This window comes from Cupressus sempervirens, chromosome 4, assembly GCF_028749045.1.
Source record: "Cupressus sempervirens isolate cs-2001-9-10 chromosome 4, ASM2874904v1, whole genome shotgun sequence".
NCBI classification, from domain to species: Eukaryota; Viridiplantae; Streptophyta; class Pinopsida; order Cupressales; family Cupressaceae; genus Cupressus; species Cupressus sempervirens.
Genome location: NC_143121.1, coordinates 160,773,570 through 160,797,486, shown reverse-complemented (window position 1 = coordinate 160,797,486; position 23,917 = coordinate 160,773,570).

Sequence of the window (23,917 nt, the reverse complement as noted above, 5' to 3'; positions counted from 1 at the left end):
GTGGTAGAATACAATAGCCTAGCCTATGCCCAAAAGCTTAGATAGAAATTCTAGCTTTTAGGCCTAGTAGCCTATTAGCCCTAAAAATGATGAAATTGGGTCTTGTTTAGAAACTTCTCCAAAGGACCTAGAAAAAAAAGTATATATCCAAAAACCCTTTTGGAATTTGTTTCAAACTAAAAAATTTTAGACTCAACCAACAATATGAGTACCAAACCCAAAGTGCAATAATAGACCTAATTGGCTAGGTTTGTTAAGGAAATCCTCACTAGGCCAATGTCTATGCTTAGTAACAATTAGGATAGCTTGATGGATATATATGAGATCATGATCCACCATCAAACTTGATTCATCCATCCCCAAAATTCTTATGTCACTTCAATCTCTATTGTCCTAAAGAAAACACATAGAGATGTTTGGCTTAGGGCTAGGTTGCAAAAATTGAAAAAAATAATCCTCATCTCTCATCCTTCTTGAATCCTATAGTACACTCTCCTAACTTTAATTTTCCTAAGTGGCAAGGAACTCCCATGGTGGAAAAGCAAGTTAGGGCATTTTTGCCAAAAACTACCAATGAATGGAGGGTTTTGGTGCACTTGAAAGAGATTTTAAGATAACTTTTGACTTGGACCTTTTCAAAACTTCAAACCAATTGCATTTCCTTCCTATATCATCTTAGATGTTGATCCAGTCATTCATTTTCTTCCTCTAGTTCATACCAATCCATACATACACATGTTGCAGTCAAATTACATGGAAAATAGGATTTTTTTATTGATTTCAATTGAAAAATACATTCTATATCTTCCACCCACATGAAAGGGATATATGAAGACCTTTTTCAACTAATCAAACCTATTTTCAAAGGTTGTGACCATTGGGAGGTTATTATGCAAAAGTTGCTATGTAACTTTTGTTGTAATGTACATTTTTTTACAATTTATGCAAAATGTGCTCTTTTACCATGCTAGGACCTTCCTCTAGTGTCCTAGAGATGTAAAACATATTGAAAATCATAAGAACACACCTAACCTATTGTAGGACTAAGATGTTCCCAATGACCATAGCCAAAAGCTAATGGTTTATAAAACACCAATGGTGACTAGGCCTTATGAGTAGGCTTATTAGAATGAAAGATTACTTCTAAAAGTTATATAATATTTGTAGGCATGAATTCCCTTGAGTGAATCTCATGAAGACCTTTTAGGAGTGGATTCCTTGGAGAGTGGAGGTATAGATGCTCCTACACCATACTCCCTTGTTTTAAAAACTCAAGTCCCACTTGAGAGTAACTACTAAATCTCTTAACTCCATGAATCCTCTAAGATGAATTCCATAGTTCACTTGAAATGGTGTCTTCCCTATTGACCTATTTACTTAATCATTAAAGAAAAGTTCTACTTAAGGGAGGATAGCATCCCAAGTTTGTCCATGTTGTTTGGTTAGACACCTTAGAAGGTTTCCTAAAGACCTTATTACCACTTTAGTTTTCCCACTTGTTTGTGGATGGTAGGCAGAACTAAAAGAGAGATTTGTTCCCAACTTTTTCCATAGGGTTCTCCAAAAATGTCCTTGAAATTTCCCATCTCTCTCTAAGATAATGGATGTTAGCAATCCATGAATCTTGACCACTTCCTTGAACAATAGGTTAGCAATATGGGAAGCATCATTAGAGCTCTTACAAGGAAAAATGTGAGCCATTTTGCTAAATCTATCAACTATGAAAAAAATGCTATCAAAAACTTGTTTAGTTCTAGGGAAACCTAAGAAAAAATCCATACTCACATTGTCCTATGGCTTTTTTGGAATTGGTAAGGGTTGGTAGAGACCTTGAATTTTTCTAAATCCTTTGGCTCTTTGACAAATAATTCATGACTCTAAAAATTTTCTAAGATCAATGGGTAGTTTAGGCCAATGGTAGTTTCTTCTTAGGAGTTATAGTGTCATATCAATCTCAAAGTGACCTCCTAATGTGCCACAATTATTTTCTCTAATCATATTTTCTCTTATGGAGCACTTTGGAACACAAATTTAACCTCCTTTGAACAAAAGGCCATTCTACAACAAGTATTAAGAATATGTATTGTCATATGTATCAGATAGAGTAGAGAAAACCTTATGGATGTCACCAAATTTGGATCATCTTTGTATAGGTATTTGAAGGCATCAATTCTAATGATTTATACCTACACTTCCTCAACCAAACTAACTCTCCTACTAAGAGAATTTGCTACCTTATGTACAATACCTTTCTTTTGCTTTACAGAAATTGTGAAGGATCGGAGTTGTTCAACCCATTTTGTATGCCTACATTTTAACTTATCTTGGCTATTAAAGAGACTTAGTGCATGATTGTCTATATAGACAATGAATTCTTTAGGAAGCAAGTAGTTCCTTTATTTCTTAAGGGCCTAAACCATAGCATATATTTTTAGGTCATAAGTGTTTAATTTCTTCTTGGTATCATTTAGTTTTTCAAAGAAGAAGGCCACTAGTCTTCCCTCCTAACTAAGGACTACACCTATGGATAAGTTGCTAGCATCAATCTCTACTATGAAAAATTGGTTGAATTTAGGTAGTTCCAAGATGGGGTATTGTGCTACTCTTCCTTTCAAAAATTAAAAACCTTCATCTTCTTGTGTAATCCACTGAAATTTTGTTTTCTTACCACATCTTATTATATCAAGTAAAGGTTTACAAATGTTACTGAATTTTTTGACAATTTTCCTATAAAAGTTTCCCAATCCATGGAAGCTCCTGACTTCCCTTAAGGTGTTAGGTGTTGGCCAATTGGGGATATCCTCTATCATTTCAAGATCCATTTTTAAAGTGCCCTTTGAGATGACAAAACCCAAGAATGTCAACTATGTTTGCATAAATGCCCATTTTTCTAGATTTATTGCTAGTTTCTTCTCGTGTAGCCTTTGGAGGACTTATTTTGAGTTTTTCATATGTTCTTCCTTGGTTTTGATGAAGATTAATATGTCATCTAAGAAGACCACTACAAACTTGTTTATGAAGACATAAAGCATTTTGTTCATTAGCCTCCTAAAAGTACTAGGGGAATTACTAAGACCAAATGGCATTACAAGCCATTCATACAATCCTTTAGTGGTTTTAAATGTTGTTTTCCATTGATTTCTAGTCTTAATCTTATCTAATGATAGCTTGATTTAAGGCCTATCTTTGAGAAATAGTACGCTCCTCTAAGTTCGACTAATAGATCTTCTATTCTAGGTATAGGGAACCTATACCCAATAGTTTTTTTTTCAATTTCCCTAGAGTTAGTTTATAGTTTTCATTTTCCATCCCTTTTAGGGGCCAAAACACTAGGGACTACACAAGGTCTGAGACTCTTTTGTATGATTCCTTTTGTATTTTTATTAGGTAAGTAGCTTTTTTGGGTAGGGAAGCACCTGTTATGAAGTCTATTTGGTGAGATATATCCTTTAATGGTGGGAGGTCATCTGGCATGTCCTTGCAAGTATTCCTTTATACTTCTATAGTAGAAAATCTACTTAGGTACTTCTTTGTACACTACTTTCACCTTTGGTTTGAGTACTAGGGCATGCCCTATCTCAAAATCTTGAATTATGTTTATCATTTCTTGTTCTCCTACCATGATGACTAATTGTTCCTTAGGTTTCTCTTGGTAAGGATCAAGAACAGTGAGTAGGTTATACTTATCAACACCTTGATTGATTTGATACTTGTTTGTGACACCATCATGTTTGGCCTTTAGGTTATATTGCCATGAATGCCCTAGAAAAAGATGACAACCATCAATGTCTACAACATCACAAAGGAATCTATCCTTGTAGTCTTTGATTGAAAAATATACCCAAGTCGATTCATTTATAAGGGTTTTTTGTTCTTTTTTCAACTAATATACATGGGAGGGATTTTGGTGTGTTATTTTCTCCAAATTTAGTTTGTCTACCATTTCTGTAGATACAAGATTTTTAGTAGAACTAGAATCAATAACTATTTTGCATACATTTCCATGATTCTTGTAGTTGGTCCTTAAGAGGCTCCACTCATATAGGTTTTTGGATCAAAATTATTTTCATCATGAGAGTAGTCCCTTGTTCATTACTACAATCTATTCCATTTTCATCATCATCTTCTTGCACAAGATTTTTTTTCTCTCTCCTTGGTTATTCTGCTTCTTGAGAATTTTGTTAGTATAGTGACCTATCTAGTTACAGTTGTAGCATTCAATTTGCCCATTTTTTCTTCCACTATTTTTGTCTCTATCATTACCTCTCCTTCATATGTATCCATCTCTTGAACTACCTTCTCCTTGGGTGTTATCTTTATTGGAATCTCCTTGTGGCCTATTGCTTTGTGTTCCTCTTCCTCCATAGTTTTCTTTCCCCTATCATTCTTCCCTTTATTTCTACTACTTTTTTCATTTCTTCTCTTGAACTTTTCTTCAACCTTGAGTTCCAATTGGTGGCAATGGTTTACTATGGTAGGGATTGTTGGACTAAGTTCATATTAAATATCAATCCTTATTCCTTTCATATATGTAGCAAATTTCACACTTGCAAGTTTATATTTCATCATCAATTTTTGAAACTTTCAATGTAGGTAAAGATATCCATCTCTGTTTTCCTCAAACTCATCCTCTTCTTATGAAGTTGGACTTCATAATCTTTAGGAAAATAATTTTTCCTAAGTAGGGCCACCATATTCTTCCATGTGGTGATTGGATTCATTTTGTTCTTCACCTTTTCATCTTCAGTGAAGTTCCACCATGTGAGTGCAGAGCCTTTGAGTTTGGACTTGGAAATCTTCACCCTCTAGTTCTCAGGGATGTCTTCATAATCAAAGAAACTTGTTGGGGCATCTACCCAATCCATTGTAGTGTCTAGTTCCATATTTCCATTGTATGTAAGAAAATCAAGCTTAGCATCCATGGTTCTCCTCTCCATAGATTTTAGACCTAATTAGGAATAATTGGCTAGGTTTGTAAAGGAAGTACGAACCAATCCAATGACTAGGCTTAGTCACTAGTTGAGATACTTGGAGGGATATATATGAGATCCCAATCTACCATAAAACTTTATTTATCCATCCCCAAAGTGCTTATGTCACTCAATCTCTATTTTCCTAAACCAAACACATAGAGATGTTTGGCCTAGGGTTGGGTTTCAAAAATAGAAAACTTGATCCCCATTTACCATCCTCCTAGAATCCTAAAATACACTCTATTAACTTGTATTTTCCTAAGTAGAAAGGAATTCCCACAAGGGAAAAGAAGGTTAGGGCTCTTTTGCCAAAAAATACCAATGAATGGAGGGTTTTGGTGCACACAAGACTGATTTTATGATAACTTTTGACTCAAACCTCTTCAAAAATTCAAACCAATTACATTTCCTTCCTATATCATCCTAGATGTTGGTCCAATCATTCATTTTCTTCCTCAAATATATATTAGTCCATACACACATGTCTTGTAGTCAAATTACAAGGAAAATAGGGATTTTTTTATTTATTTCAATTGAAAAATACATTCTATATCTTCCACCCACCTGAAAGGGCTATATGAAGACCTCTCCCAAATAATGCAACTAATTTTCAAAGGTTGTGACCATTGGGAGGTTATTATGTAAAAGTTGCCAACTTTTGTTGTAATCTGCAACTTTTTGTAATTTATGCAAAATGTGCTCTTTTACCATGCTAGAACCTTCCTCTATTGTCCTAGGGACCTAAAACATATTAAAAATCCTAAGAACACACTTGAACTATTCTAGGAGTAAGATGTGCCCAATGACCATAGTCAAAAGACAATGGTTTATAAAACACCAATGGTGACTAGGCCTTACAAGTAGCCTTATTAGAATGAAAGTCTACTTCTAAAAGTTATATAAGATTCTTAGGCATGAATTCCCTTGAGAGAATCTCATGAAGAACTTGTTGAAGTGGATTCCCTAGAGAGTGGAGGTATAGGTGCTCCTACACCAACCATATTGGACCTCACCTCCCATGCTTTTTGGTATCTGCACTAGTGGCATGTTTATAATAAATGCACATTGAAAGGAGGAAATTTTTGTTGTAATTAGGATCTTATTTCTTTAGTGGTGATATTTTCCATAGTTCCTTCCATACTGATCAAGGCCTAACTCAAGGTTTTTTTGGGACTCTCCTAGGCATAGTCATAGTGTGGAATTTACAAGTACTTTTGATCTTGGATTGGTATTGACAAGTGAGTGTCTATACACTTAATCCATTTACTTAGTTCATTTTGAATAAGTAGAATATGTCAAGAACAACATGTATAAGATAGAGCATGTTAGATTTGTAGTGAGTTTCAAGTCACTCATGCGTTGAGTCACTCAAGTGTCGAGCAGACAGTATTTGCCAAGTGATTCAGGAGCCGAGTAAGTAGTACATGCTGAGTCATTCAAATGTTGAGTCACAATATAGAAATTAGTATATTCTGAGCATCAAAGGCTTTAGATGGAAAGTAACATAGTTTTGTTATAGTTGTTTATATTGGTACAAACTACTATGCAAACTATTTTTGAGCCAACTTCAAGATTGAATTATGATATTTTGGCAATAAGGATGAATCTTAAGTTGGAATCCCTATGAATTACAAGCACCCAATTAGGTAAAGGGAAGGTTTAAGTGGAAAAATGGATGAAACATAGCTATTGATTCATACCTAACCCTAAGTCACCTAGGTCTTCTTAAGGAGGACAAACCCTAAACTTCATATGTGTGTAGAAGGAGTGAAGTGAGAAGTTTATATGAACAAATAGAGCATTCATGGTGACTAAGGTATTTTGAATTGAAATTGCATTGCAGACATAATTAAAGGAGAAAAAAGGAATGAAATAGTGAACAAAAAAGGGACATTTGATCAAGAATGATCAAGAATACATCAGTTTAGAGGTGATTTGTCATCAAGAAAATAAAGTGCTAACCATAGAATCAATGTTGAGACATTCTAATAGGTGAATCAATTAAATCTCTTAACAAAGTAGTCCTAACAGGCTATATTGAAATCCTATAACAAGGTGCTTAATTTATTGTTTAAAGTCTTTTAACAAGGCACACTTTTAATAGGGTATTGAAATCCTTTAACAGGGTAAGACCTAATAGTCTTTGTAAGCCTTTAACATGGAAGACCTTTCACAGGGTAGATCATGTCTCATGATCAAACATTTTAACCTTCATTGGATACACTTTATTACTACAGTAGTGAAGATTTGTGAGTGTCATCCCCACCCCAATTTTACCTTCTCATTGGATGATTTCTTGGTAATCATATATGGTGTCATATATGTGTGAATGTTTACTTGTTTACATGATTTAGATGTACATGATCTACATGGTATTTCAGTTTACTTATTGAATGTATGAGATGGATGTGTGGTGAATGTTTTATGGCTCAAAGTTTAAACTACTGATTCACCCCCCTCCCCTTCCTTTCAAAAGTTTACCTTTCCTATTGTAATTTCAACAATTGGTATCAAAGCCTAGTTCTCTGAAAAAGATGCTTTGTAGCGTTAAGGAAAGATCTTGAATATGGAAGTCTGCAAGTTGGAAAAGATCATTGAGAATTGGGGAATTGAAATACAACTCATTTTACATCAACTAAATGAAGCAAGAGAAGATTTAAAGAAATCTTTAAAGAGAAGGAAGGAAATTGCTATTGAGGAGAATGACACACAATACAAAGAGATAGACACTACTAAGCTATTTTTTAATGGAGACTCCAATGAATTTGATGTGGTAGTTGTAGATATGATGAAAAAGAATAGAGCCCAAGCTGAAGAAATTAAAACTCTCAAGCTAGAGCAAGAATCACAAGCCATGTTACTATGTGAGGTGACTGAACAGAAAAAGAAAGCTATGGAAGACAAACCCATGATTGAAGATGAAAAAAGAGTTTAGACCAACACATTGGAAGAGAAATCATTAGAGCTAACTAAGATTGCTAACATGCAATTGGATACTCTGAGTCAAATGATGAATGCCAAGTATGAATTGAATGTCAAGGACATCAAGATAACAATATTGAAGTTGCAGAATGAGAAATTGCATAATGATGTAAAAAGGGAAAAGGATTTTGCTAAAAGTTTCAGCAAACCAAGTGAATCCATCAAATAATTTGAGAAATTAATGAGATCCCCTAGACCTAACAATGATACATCTAGATTGGGATACACAAGTATTGAAAAAGGAGAGTCATCCAAAAAAGTTGAATAAAGGAGCAAAAAAGGTAAGAATTCCAAATGTACTTATCATAATTGTGGTAAGAAAGGACATACTACTAATGTGTGTAGGAGCAAGACTATAAATCAAAATGTCAAGCATAAGAGCATGGTTCACTTCCATAAGTGCAACAAACAAGGTCATCAAGTACATCAATGTAGAACTAAGACCATACACATACAAAGATTTGAAGGATATTGTTATAACTATCAAAAGTATGGACATAGAGGTTTTGAGTGTAGATCCAAACCCATGTGGTCATTAGATAGGCAAATAAAGGTAAAGAACTATGGTAACTCTTACAATTGGTATTATAATACAAGTTATGATTGTGATTATTTTCAAGAGTATGGTCATGTTCTTGAGAATTATATTAGGACACACTTTAGAAGTGACTACAAAAGGTGGTTGAGTCAAACCACAAGTTTTAGTTATTTTAAAATTGGTCACATCAGTCAATATTGTCCAACAAGGTCAAAGGCACAAAGTTGTGAGTTCAATAAAAGAAAAGGCAAAGCATATGTTGAATTTTTATAAATGAAATGAACAAGATGTGGAAGAAAAAAGAGGATTTTAGCACATCAAGTGAAGAAGGGATCACTTCACGCAATGTGTCAAGTGATCACACCTCATCAAACTAAGAAATTAAGAGGTATGTGGGATTGATATTCAAAAAGTTATATCATACATCAATTCCAAAGGATTTAGTATTGAAAAGTGTACATAATCATGAATAAAGATGCAAGATGTTATTAGGAATCTAAGAAAAATCTTCAAGTTTTTCATGTTACTATTGAGCATGAAAAGTTTCCTATCATTGTCGAGTGAAATGCTAGAGGATGTTGAGCTAATAGACTAGCTATTTTTTTCCAAGCTCTAATGGTTGTTGAATGAATGAAATAGTAGTGGATGTAAAATGAGCTAGAAATTAGTTAATGTCGAGCTTATAGTTGTGTAAGCACTCAACATTAATAACAGTACTTCAAAGGGATATTTGATTGATTTTAGTTTATTTTTACATCATTCAAAATTGAGAAAGAGAAAGAAGAGCTAGAGGCAATTTGGAAATCCATCTAAAGTGATTGTAGGAGATTTGAACATCAATTTGACAACATTTCATCAGATTTTGCAAGGTATTTATTGTGTGTCGAGCTATGTTGTTTCAAATTTTGTAAACCCTAGTTTTGTAAAATGGTGTCTAATTCTTCAAAAGGAAAAGGTGTAGAGGGAAAGGAGGTTTTGAATGTTTAGTTGGTCAGTAACAAAGTAAAACAACCTATTTTCAAAGCCATACTAGATATTGCATACAAACAAGATCCCTCCAATGTGCTATCTATGATACCACTGAAAGTTCTAATGATTTAGGATGTTAGAAAGTGTTACAACTATAAGATTGGTAGTATTAGAAACATGAAAATAAGAGAAGCATATCAAAAACTTTGTGAAAATGGTGTGTTAAGGGAAGAATTTAAAATTGTAGAAAAGAGAGGGTTAACTTGTGCCCTAGATTTCCCTAACATCTTCAAAATTGAATGGATCGAGATTGTATTGAGTAGGATTCATGATAGTTCACTATGGTTAGATAACATGCCTATCAAAATCACAAAAAGAATAATCCATAGAGTAACAAGGTATCCAACCCTAGATTAGGCTAAAACTATAAGAAGTGAACCAAAAGAAGTTATTAAGAAGAACATAGGGGTTGTGTGGAATAAGGAGGGAATGAAAATTCACACCATCATAGATCCTTTGATAGACTTTGCAGTAAGGGTAATTGCACATAAGTTTTACCAATCAAGTAGATTGAATAGTGTGCCCTGTATTGTAGTAGATGTGGGTTACAAGATTGTGAAGAAGGATCATACATATGATCTTGCTAAGCTACAACTACAATAATTGATTGAAAACTTAGGAGCAATAAGGAGATCAAAGAGTGCTCAATGAAAATTTGGATTTATTTTGATATGTGTCTTCTTTTATATTCAAAACATATTTCCTACATTTAGCACTATGGCATGGAAGACAACAAGGTTTGTGGCAATTCAAATAGGAGAGTTCATTGAACAACTAGGTGAAAATTTTAAGTTAATAATGACCATTTACTTTGAGGACTTCAAGGAATCTATGAAGAAAATATTGAGGATTCTACTATCATTAGTGGAAAAATGTTATGATGATTTTTGTTTCCTAGTTGATGTTTATTATACATTTGTTCAAGCAACAACTCCAAGAGTAAGATGGTTAAGGCCATTAGGCTATAAAAATTAATGTAGATGAGGCCTCTACAAAAATAAAAACATTACTTATAGAAGATATATATAAAGATGCCAAAGCATTTGGTAATGATGAGATGAACAAATCTAAGATTACCATGGAATTAAAGACTGCCTCTGTCATCACAAAGAAGGAGAAGTTGGTAAAGAAATTGAAAGCTAAATTTGGTGAAGGTGTTGAAAAAGAAGAGGAAGAAAAGGAAGAAGACACTAAGACCCAAAAACTACTTGCATTAATACAAGGACAGGGTGAAGATCAACAAGAGGAAGAAGGAGAAATTATAGAAGGTGCCAAGGAAAAAGAAGTTGACGAATCACCTACTCGTATTGATAAGAAGAAGAGAAAGGCTAAGACACAAGTAGTGACAAGACCCAAGAAGATTGTCAAACAAAGCCATCCCAACCCTATTATACCTACCACAAGGGCTAGTGCATGTGTCACTACACAAAAGGAAAAAGAGAAAGCCAAACCTACAGAGTAGGAAGGAGGAGCACATAAAAGATCAAGGAGAAAGTACATCACTCAAGATGAATCTAATGAAAAAAGAACTAAATCTAATGACAATAGCCAATTCAAAGTGGTGAGTCATAATCCATCCTTAGATTTGAAAAACCTATGTGAGAATGTTAAAAATAACGTAGATTTATTAAGATTTTCTCACATTGATTTTGATAATCTTGGAAAATTTGAAAAGAATCAAGCAGAGGAGGTAATATATGCCATGATGGAAAATTTTAAGAAATATCCTCTAGAGATTTTCAACTCAATTCCTAAAAGTTTATATGAAATAGTGGAGTAGAAATGGCATTATTGTTTGAACCTAGAAAGAAAAATTAGGGAGATGCAACTTGCTTAAGTTATGCCTAAACTAAGTAAGGCATAGATAGCTAAAGCCATAAAGAAATATGTTGATAGATTTGTCCCTAAATATAGAGCCTTCAACATATTGCAGAACAATATTGAAGATATTGTAAAGAAGACTAGACAAATGTGGAAAATTTCATATGGGCCAGATATAATAAAAGAAGGAAAATAGGAGACTATTGAGGTTAAAGATGATGAAAAAGATGAAAACAATGAAGGTACAGTTGAGGGAGGTACTGAAATGAATATAAATGACAAGGCAAGAACTAAGAAAGAGCAACAAGAAGAATAGAGTGTACAAGATACACAATTGCCAAATATCATCCCTCAACAAATAACAAGTGAAAATATAAAAACTATAATAGTAATGATGTTTCTAATCTCACTAATTAGAACATCAATACCCTAATAGAGGAAGACTTGAAAAAATACTTGATCAAACTACAATGCAGGCTAAATTGTGTGACAACTCTATATTAGTGAGTGTAGATGAAATTCATAAATTAGTGACTGACACTATGAGGGAAGAGATGAATACATAAGAAACACCTACCATCATCCCTCAAGTCACTAGTGTACAACCTTCAGATATAGTACTAGAAGTTATACCAGCAAAGGTTGATACAATTGGAGAAGATAAAGTTGAAACTCAAGCCACTACTAAAACACAAAGTCAAACAAGTCAGATAGATTTATCTACACCTACAGTAAAAATTCAAGATGCAATTCAAGGCATTATGGTAGAAATGAATGAGCCTAAAGAGACTAAGTTGACACCTGAGCTGAAGGAGCAAGCCCAAATTCAAGCCCTAGTAACTTTACCAAAATATGGCACTCCTTCCAATCACACTCTTCAGAGGCCGAGTATAGATGCAACACCTTTGCAATTCTCAATGCCAAGTCCAACTTTATCAAAAAAAGAAGAGGTAATAACATATGAAAATGTAATCCTAGATGAAGAAATTTTTTTACCAAAATATGATTATGCAACAATGACAATAGAGTAGATGGATATACTACAAGAAACCCTAGATAGAAAGAAACATCAAGAATTGCTCAGAAGGGAGCATAGGCAGAAGCAAGCTTTGCTTTATATTAAAGACATCTTCCTAGATGCATTTAGTTTGCCTACTCTAGATGAAACCAAGCCACTCATTGAATAACTAAAAAATCTAATGGAAAAGTGACGCAAACCTTGATAGTAATGCAAAATTATTAGAATGGCCTGAAAAGAAATTTAAAAGTAAAGTGAATGATAAAATATCTAGTGATATAGCACTTACACAAATTGCATTGGCAGGTAAGGTAGAGAGTGTGAAGAAGGTACTTGAGAATATTTTCTCTCTGTACACCAAACTATGCAATCCCACACTCTTCACACAAGAAACAAGGAATCACATCCTAATCTTGGAGAGTAACATATAGTCATCAAGAGCTAAATTTTCCATGACTCCATCTCAAAGTGAAAAGCATTTCAGAACTTCATTGCAAACCTAGAGTCAATTAGTAGCATTATCTACAAAAGAAGCCAACATAAGGGCCAAATTGTTCAACATCCAAACTACATTGACTCCTCACATGGAGATTTTGTACAAGGAGTTAGGCTATGTAGAAACTCTTATGAAAAAAGACCCTAGTCTTTCTACATTACATGACCTAGTTCACCTTGCTATTGAGTTGGCCATCAAAATTAAGTCTTTGGATGTAGCTTGTGACAATTGGGATGCAGCTCTGAAAAATTATTCTTGAGGTCAATAAATCTTTCTTGGAAAATAGACTATTAGTGTATAGCCCATTGAAATTAGTGTCAAAAAGTGAGGGAATAAACAAAGGGGGAGAGAGTTAGCTTAATCAAAAGGAGATGAAAGAGAGCTAAGCTAAGATAGAGTGAGAGCATGGGGGAGCAAGCACAACAAGAAAGTAAAAGAGTATCAGTTAAGGCATATCTACTCAATAGGAGTAAAATTTTGAGTATAGAACTAGATCTCACAACTTAGCAGGAGTTATCAAATTTTGAGGTATAAGTTGTTGCAAAATTTTGATATTTTGAAGTTCTATATAGTAGCCAAATAAGAGATATGTTATGCTTGTAAAAATAAGGATATCAATACACAACCAAGTGTTTTTCACACTCATGTCAAAGGGGGAGATTATTGATCTTAGATTGGTTTTGACAAGTGAGTCTATATAAACTTAAGTCATTTACTTAGTTCATGCCAAACAAGTAGTATATGCCAAGAAAAACATGTCTAAGATAGAGCATGTCAAGTTCACAATGAATGTCGAGTCACTCAAATGTCGAGCAGATAGTGTATGTCAAGTGGTTCAAGAGCTGAGTAAGTTGTACATGCTAAGTTATTCAAATGTCGAATCATAGTATAGAAATCAGTATATGTTGAGCATCAGAGAATTCAAATGCTAAGTAACATAGTTTTGTCAAAGTTATTTGTATTGGCACAAACTACTATGTAAACCATTTTTTAGTTGACTTACAAATTGAATTACAATATTTTGGTGATAAGGACAAATCTTAAGTTGGGATCTTATGAATTACATGCACCCAATCAAGTAAAGGGAAGGCTTAAGTGGCAAAATAGATGAATCACAATTGTTGATTCATACCTAACCCTAAGTCACCTAGGTCTTCTTAAGGAGGAAAACCCCTAAACTTCATATGTGTGTGGAAGGAGTGAAGTGAGAAGTTTGCAAATGCAAATAGAGCATTCATGGTGACTAAGGTATTGCAAATTGAAATTGCATTGCCGAATCAGTTAAAGGAGAATAGAGGAATGAAATAGTGAACAACAAAGGGACATCTAATCAAGAAGGATCAAGAATACATCAGTTTAGAGGTGATATGTCATCAAGAAAAAAATAAGTAGTAACTACAGGATCAATCCTGAGACATTCTAAAGGGTGAATCGGTTAAATCTCTTAACAAAGTAGTCCTAATAGGTTGTATTGAAATCCTCTAATAAGGTGCTTACTTCATTATGAGTTAAAGTCTTTTAACAAGGCACATTTTTAACAAGGTGTTGAAATCCTTTAACAGGGTAAGATCTAACAGTCTTTGTAAGCCTTTAATAGGGAAAATCTTTCACAGAGTAGATCATGTCTCATTATAAAAAATTGCAACCTTTATTAGATACACTTTATTACTATAGTAGTGAAGATTTTTGGGTGTCATCCCCACCCCAATTTCACATTCTCATTAGAGGGTTTTTAAGTAATCATATCTAGTGTCATATATGTGTCAATGATTACTTGTTTACATGATTTAGATGCATATTCTTTACATGGTATTTCAGTTTACTTATTGAATGTATGAGATGGATGTGTGGTGAATGTTTTATGGGTCAAAGTTTAAACTACTGATTCACACCCCCCCCCCCCCCCCCCCCAAACCTTAGAATTTTACCTTTCCTATTGTAATTCCAATAGGCATGAGCTTTTGATTGGGCATGATTTTTTGTATCCTCTTATTCAACATGCCAGGCCTACATTAATACATGAAAATGTCTAGTTTGGAAGGGTGGATTTGTTTTTTGATTGGCACTTTAACCATTTGCTAGGTGGATTCCATATAAGTGTTGATTGGGGGATTTGAGTGCATGGAGATTTACCACATATAAAATGACTATTGGAAATGAGAATAGAGTAACTGAGAGGGGGAGGGGGTGAATTAGTTACTCCAAAAACTTTCCACAGTCCCTAAGATGTCTGAATATACCTTTGATCTGATTAATAAAATGTTGAAACTTGATAATGCAGCAAATGATAAATATTAAGAACTGATATGATATCATGCACAAAGTAATTTAGCAATTAATAACACAGAAGACACTAGATTTTAATGTGGAAACCCAATATGGGAAAAATCACCAATGTAACTTTTTCACTCTTCTGAAGTGAGCCCTGTTAGGAGCCAACCCTGTTAAAGGTTACAAAAACACACTGTTAGGTGTGACCCTGTTAAAGGATTTAATCACCCTGTTAGGAGTGGCCTTGCTAGAGGTCTTTAGAACAATTCAACTGAACTGTCACCTTGTTAGAGGATTTATTGAATGGCTGTTAAACCAACTCTGTTAAGAGATTTTGAATACATTGTTACAATGGTTAGAAAGTAACAATGAAATGACCTGATATAATGTGTAACTTATCTTTGTTGATTGCAGATCTCTGTTATGCTTGACTGGATCCTTACTGATCAAATACAACTTTGCAGCTCCTTTAACACATCTAATCCTCCATCAAAATTTTCTCAACATTCGCCTCTTCATACTATAATTCGCATTCATAACCTTTTCATAATCACACACTTTAATTCATAACTTGAATGACCATATATACCTTTCAGATTATCTTAGTCAGCTCAAATTACTAACTAAAACAAACAATTACAATAGTCGGCTAGAAGTAATTAATTAGCAAATCCCTATACTGGCCGACCCTGCACGGTGAACTTTGTTCAGAAAATAATTCCTGTGTTAACCGACTGAGCTTGGTTGATACAACGAACTTCATGATAAACCATGAATCACCAGGAGAACTCGGTAATTACTGAGTTTCTTGAGATAACTAAGTGAGCTCGATGGAAACTAACCTTTGGAAACCGAGTGAAGCTCGGTTAACACTAAATTTTCCATAGTTCATTTGATGACCAAGTGAGCTCGGTGAAAACTAACCTTTGGAGACCAAGTGAAGCTTGGTTAACACTGACTTTCCATAATTCATTTGATGACCGAGTGAGCTCGGTGGAAACTACCCTTTGGAGACCGAGTGAATCTCGGTTAATACTAGATTTTCACATTTCCTTCGTTGACCGAGTTATCTCGGTTAACACTATCTTCCACATTTCCTTTGATGACCGAGTGAGCTCGTTGGTACTGTAAATTTCATTGCAGACTGTCTGAGCTCGGTGAACTTGAGACTAATGACTGATATGACATTTGTGTGACATCAAGGACAACATTATCCAACAATCTCCCTCTTTGGCATTGATGGCAACACAACATGTCATAACAAAAAATGAAATTTTGAAAACAAGTTCAACAAGATAATAGACTTCTCCCTCTTTCAATAGTCTCCCTCTGTTAAGGGACTTCATGGAAAAATTTTCAAAACTTCACAAATTTCAGAAGGATATGACAGTAAAATCTCTCCCTCTTTGACAACATATGCCAAAGACAATAGAAGTTAAGTGATTTATAATGTACCTTTAGTACTGATTCATATGCAATGATTTCTGATGAAGCTGCATCAACAAATAGATCTTCAATCCTCTATGCATTGATGCATTACTAGAAACTTATTTCTAGTGGATTTCAGATAGGGGAATGACCCCTAACTTACCTCTAAGATACAAAAATGCATCTTTAGGTAAAGGCTTTGTGAATATGTTAGCAATTTGTTCTTTTGTATGGACATATTCCAATCTGATCTCCTTGTCTTGTACCAACTCTCTGACAAAATGATATTTTATTGCAATATGCTTGGTCTTGGAATGCATCACTGGATTCTTAGATATGTTGATTGCACTAGTATTGTCACAGAACATGACAATTGGTTCTTTGATTTCCATCTCCATTCCTTGTAATAACTGCTTAAACCAAACAATAGTTGAATAGTTTACTGCTATAGCAACATACTTTGCCTCTGCTGTAGATTGGGATATACAATTCTGCTTTTTGCTTGTCTAGGAAACCAATCTTTTTCCAAGAAAGAATGCTCCTCCACTTGTGCTTTTTCTGTCATCAAGGTTTCCTACCCAATCAGCACCAGTAAACACTTTCAAATCCAAATTACCTCCAAATTTGTACCATAAACCATAATCTTCAGTCCCTTTAAAATATCTCATTATTCTTTTGATTGCCATCAAGTGAGTTTCTCTTGGCTTTGCTGAAAATCTTGCAACAATACCAACTGCAAGGGCAATATCTAGCCTGGTATGAACTACGTATTGCAATTTTCCAATCATAGATCTATATAATGTTTGATCTACCTCTTTGGATTCATCATCTTTGGTAAGTTTCAATCTAGTACACATTGGAGTTCCAACAGGTTTACCGTCCTCCATACCAAACTTTTTCAATATCTCCTTGATGTATTTTGATTGAGTGATGTAGATGCCATTCTTATTTTGTTGGATTTGAAGACCAACAAAAGAATTTATTTCACCAAACATAGCCATTTCAAATTCCTTGTTCATTTGTTCTAAAAATTCTTTGCAAAGATCATCATGCCCTGTGAAAACAATATCATCTACAAATATTTCTGCCAAGACAATCTTATTATCTGGTCCTTCCTTTATATACAAGCTACTATTATCATTAGTTCTTTGAAAACCAATATGAATGAGATAGTTATGCAATCTTTCATACCATGCTCTAGGGGCTTGTTTCAGACCATACAGTGCCTTGTGTAATTTGCAGACCATGTCCCTTTTATTTGGATCAACAAAGCCTTTAGGTTGTTCAATGTAAACCTCTTCATCCAATATTCCATTGAGGAATGCTGACTTCACATCCATCTAATAAACTCTGAATCCTTTGTGAGCAGCATATGCCAGTAAGGTTCTAACTCCTTCCAATCTTGCAATAGGAGCAAAGGTTTCTCCATAATCTATGCCTTCTTCTTGAGAGTATCCTTTGCATACCAATCTGGCTTTGTTTCTAGATACTTTACCATCTTCAGTCAACTTGTTTCTGAATACCCATTTGGTTCCAATTACATTCTTATTTTTAGGCCTGGGTACTAGAGTCCATGTCTTGTTCTTCTCTATCTGTTCTATTTCCTCGTTCATTGCCTCAATCCAACTATCATTTGTTAATGCATCTTTAATGCTTCTAGGTTCAAAATCAGCAAGTAAACAAGTATTTTTCAGTTTACTTCTTGTCAAAGTTCCTTCAGACTTGTCTCCAATGATCTGATCTGGTGCATGATGCCTTCTGACATATTTAGCTAATATAGGTTCTTTGCCTCTTAAATGAGTTTCATTGCTATCTCCTTGTGCTTCAATTTCATGTTCAGGCTATTTTGGTTTGGTAAGAATTGGCTCAAGTGCTTCAGACTCAGTAGATACTTGCTCGGTAGTGTCTAAATGTTGTTGTGGCTCGGTTTGAACTTTTTGCAACTCAGTTACTGATGACTCGGGAGTTGAGGATTCTTGAGTGAACGATATGCTTGGTATAGTATTTGGTTCAATGTAAACAAATCTTCTGTAATCTTCAGGTATCCTTTTGTTTTCTTTTTCAGATTTTTCTGCAAACTCATCAACTTTCACATGTGCACTTTCTATAACTTTGTGAGTGGATAGATTTAAACATATATATGCTTTGCTTTTGCAAGAATATCCTAAAAATATTCCTTCATCACCTTTTACATCAAATTTTCCTTTTCTTGATTCATTCAAAATATAACATTTGCTTCCAAATACTTTTAGATAACTTACATTGGGTTTGTAGTCATACCATTATTCATAGGGAGTTTTGAATGAGTCCTTCTTCAACTGTACTCGGTTTAAGGTATGAGCTGTAGTGCTGATGGCTTCCTTCCAGTATTTGATAGCAACCTACTTTTCTATCATCAAGGTTCTTGCACAATCCATGATAGATCTATTTCTTCTTTCAGCTATTCCATTTTGTTCAGGAGTTCCTGGTGCTAAGACCTATCTTTTAATACCTTTTTCAATGCAAAAGTTGTTGAATTCATGTGAGATGAATTCACCACCTCTATCTGACCTTAAGCATTTTAGTCTTTTTCCTATTTCTTTTTTTACTCTTGCTAAATACCATTTGAATTTCTCAAATGCTTCTAATTTGTTCCTTAGATACATGACAGTCATCATTCTTGAGTAGTCATCAACAAAAAGAATGAAAAACTTTTCTCCAGTATAGCTTTCTATTCCAATGGGTCCACATAAATCAGTATGCACAATTTCCAATATATCTTCAAACTGATAGTTCTTACTTTTAAAATTAGTCTTTCCCATTTTACCAATCTGACAATTCTTGCATAGTCCAACCTCAGGTTTCTTAATGTTAGGAATGCCTCTTACCTTTTTGAATTTGCTTATTTTTACCAGGTTATCAAAATTAACATGACACAACCTTTTATGCCATAACCAACTTTCTTCAATTTGAGCAATAAAAAATGAGCATTCACCAAGTTCTAGATAGAACAAGTTACCTTTAGTTTGGGTGCCAGATCCTATCAGCTTTCCTTGCTCATTCAACAGTCTTGCTTTTCCATGCATGAATTCCACCTTGAATCCAGTATTGAGTAACTGTGCCACACTTAGAAAATTATGTTTAAGACCTTCAACCCAATAGGCATTATTACATACAAGTTCTTTGGTTAGACAGATTCTTCCTCTTCCTTTTATGAAACAAAGTTCATTATTACCAAACCTTACACTGCCACCATCATAGTCTTCAAACTGATCAAACTTTGTTTTATCACCAGTCATATGATGTGAGCAACCACTGTCTATAATCCATGTATCATTCTTACTTACATGAGAGACAAGTGTCATTTTATCTTCCTCATCATTGTCAGAATCATCTTTAATGGCAATATAAACAATTTCATCCTCACTATTATCAGAGTCTTTAGAATTTTCAGCTATGAAGCATGATTTCTTACCTTTGTTCTTGGATGTTTTGAAGTCTTTCTTGTCATTCCATTTGTAATCTTTCTTTTCATCATTTTTTTTCTTGTTTGGACACCTTGCTGCAATATGACCAATTTCTTCACAAGAAAAATAGATTAGAAGTACTTTACCTTTGTATTTTACTCTGCTTCTAGATTATTTTCTTGCTAGTAGAGCTTCAATCACTTCGAGATCACTGTCTGAACTTTGGCTTGATTCATCTTCACTTTCTAACTGAGATTCCTTCTCCTTTTTGTTTTTCCCTTTGAGTGAGAGCTTGGCTTGAAATGCTGATTCAATGTTTTTGGAGGCTGGAACATAGTTGTCAAAGTTATCTAGTTCAAATGAAGTTAGTCTTCCAACTATGGCCTCAAGATTTATCTGATGATTTTCTTCACACCTTCTTTTCTGAATTGCAGAAATTCTGATTGCATAAATAGGAAGCAAGGTTCTAAGAACTTTGCTTATAACTGTTTCTCCTTTGATATCACCTCCAGAGATTCTGATTGCACTCACACATGCTTTAACTCTTTCAACATATTTTGCAATGTTTTCATCCTCTTTCATCCTCATTTGATCAAACTGTCCTCTTAGACTTTCTTCTTTTGCTCTTCTTACATTATCATCTCCTCCATAGATTTTTTTTAGCTTGTTCCACATCTCAAAGGCAGTTGTGCAATCCTTAATGTCATCAAATTCTTCATAATTGAGAGCAGATGCTATGTCTATCATCATATTGTTGTGAGTCTTCTTTTCAGCAATGTCATTGACAGACAATGTGCCAGGAGGTTTTTCATATTTTTCTTCAAGGTATTTTAGTCCAGTATCACCAACAGTAGCTAGATGAAGTCTCATCAATCCTTGCCATGCGGAGAAGTTATCTCTGTTGAGTTTTGGAATTTCTCTTTTGTAAGACATCTTGATCTTAGGCTTAGATCCTTGAAATCTTTTCTTGCAAGCACCAAAAGCTCTGATGCCAATTGTTGGAAATGAGAATAGAGTAACTGAGAGGGGGAGGGGGTGAATCAGTTACTCCAAAAACTTTTCACAGTCCCTAAGATGTCTGAATATACCTTTGATCTGATTAATAAAATGTTGAAACTTGATAATGCAGCAAATGATAAATATTAAGAACTGATATGATATCATGCACAAAGTAATTTAGCAATTAATAACACAAAAGACACCAGATTTTAACATGGAAACCCAATATGGGAAAAACCACCAATGTAACTTTTTCACTCTTCTGAAGTGAGCCCTGTTAGGAGCCAACCCTGTTAAAGGTTACAAAAACATACTGTTAGGTGTGACCCTTTTAAAGGATTTAATCACCCTATTAGGAGTGGCCTTGCTAGAGGTCTTTAGAACAATTCAACTGAACTATCACCTTGTTAGAGGATTTATTGAATGACTATTAAACCAACTCTGTTAAGAGATTTTGAATACACTATTACAATGGTTAGAAAGTAACAATGAAATGACCTGATATAATGTGCAACTTATCTTTGTTGATTGCAGATCTCTGTTATGCTTGACTAGATCCTTACTGATCAAATACAACTTTGCAGCTCCTTTAACACATCTGATCCTCCATCAGACTTTTCTCAATATTCGCCTCTTCATACTATAATTTGCATTCATAACTTTTTCATAATCACACACTTTAATTCATAACTTGAATGACCATATATACCTTTCAGATTATCTTAGTCGGCTCAAATCACTGACTAAAACAAACAATTACAATAGTCAGCTAGAAGTAATTAATTAGCAAATCCCTATACTGGCCGACCCTGCACAATGAACTTTGTTTAGAAAATAATTCCTGTGTTAACCGACTGAGCTCGGTTGATACAATGAACTTCGTGACAAACCATCAATCGTCGGGAGAACTCAGTAATTACTGAGTTTCCTAAGATAACCAAGTGAGCTCAATGGAAACTAACCTTTGGAAATCGAGTGAAGCTTGGTTAACACTAACTTTTCCATAATTCATTTGATGACCAAGTGAGCTCGGTGAAAACTAACCTTTGGAGACCGAGTGAGGCTTGGTTAACACTGACTTTCCATAATTCATTTGATGACCAAGTGAGCTCGGTGGAAACTACCCTTTGGAGACCGAGTGAATCTCAGTTAATACTACCTTTTTACGTTTCCTTCGTTGACCGAGTTATCTTGGTTAACACTGTCTTCCACATTTCCTTTGATGATCGAGTGAGCTCGGTTGGTACTATAAATTGCATTGCAAACTATCTGAGCTTGGTGAACTTGAGACTAATGACTGATATGACATTTGTGTGACATCAAGGACAACATTATCCAAAAATAACCTACCTAACTCCAAGTCTTTGATCATAGATGGTTTTGACTAGATTGAATGGTGGTTTCTCCTTTTACAACCAGGCACATCCTATTCAGTTTTTTGTAGTTTTGCAATCTAGTGGATATCTTGGTTGTTTCAATTCTAGGGATTAATTTCATTACTTTAGATGCTTCTTCATGATTTGTACTATCTATTATATTAGTCTTATATCTTTTATGGTCTATTTAAACATCATTTGTATGCATTCTTGCAAATGCATTGAGATAAAATGTCATACTCCATCTAAATTTTTGTTTCAATATTTTTGTCTTATTTTGCCTTTTGATTTGAGTAGTGTTATCTAAGGAAACTCATGCAAATTATTGTATTCTTAGAATTCACCATATCTTATTCCTTATTGTATATGCATGACTCTAATTAAAGTGCCATGGGGGGTTGATATTTTTCCTTTGTTTTCCATCTTCCTTTGTCTAGTGAATTTCCCATCTGTGACACTAGTTGCATGATGTGTCTAATATTGATCACCTTAGTACACAAATATGTACTCTTTTGTGCATCTTGATCATGGTTCCATGACATGCAATTCTATTGGCCCACTTTTCCAGTTACCTATCACCTCACCCTTGTCTACATTAGGTGGGTCTCCTATTGTTTCTCATGCTTCCTTGGTTTGATGGAGTGAGTTATGTATTTAATATTTGTTACTATGTACTAGGTGAATGTAGTGGCTAGGTACCTATGTGTTTTGGTAAGATGGATCATTTACCGTAGAGTCACTCTTCTTTTTGTTCCTACTTTGGTTGTAGCCTTTCATGTCCAATTGATTAACTCTTCAACCTTTGGTGTTTCATACCATATGTATCTTCGAGTTTAGTTATTTACCTCTGTGTACCTCCTAATTAAATGTAGATTATAGTCTTCTCTACCTAGTCAGGTTCTATTTTAGTATAGTTTTTTCAGATCAACAATTACTTTTGACAAAGTTTTGAGGATTCTATATGCTTCAGTGGTGTTCTTCATTATCATCTTTTATTCCTATCTTCTGGGAGATTCCTTAGTTTGGAGACTTCTATAGTCCTTCACTAATGATTTTAGCATTATTTCCATCTATTTTTGGAGTAGGGTTTTTCCCATGTGGTTTTATCTATTTCTCCTCTTTTCAGAGATTTGGTTGTGCTTAGGTACCTCATGAAGCTTTTTTGTCAGGTGTAATCACCCAAAAATAGTCATCTAGACTATGAGTCCCTTTATAAAAATTTTTGCATAATTTATCTAATGCTTATCCTTGATTGAATCTCCAAAAATCCATTTATTTGATTTTATCCTATAGATTGACCACTTTAGCCTAAGTTCATATTTAATTAAAATAACATATCCCCTTTTAATTAAATAAAATTCCCCACTCATCTCTTATCCTAAGTTGCACATACAAAAGAATTTATCTTATTTAAAAATGAAAGCAAAGAAATTTTTGTCCCACATGGGGGACAAAATTCAACTCTTCATCACAATTGATGGAAATGCTTGTTCACATGGATCACTCCCACTTTCAAACTCCACCCTTGATCACATGCATC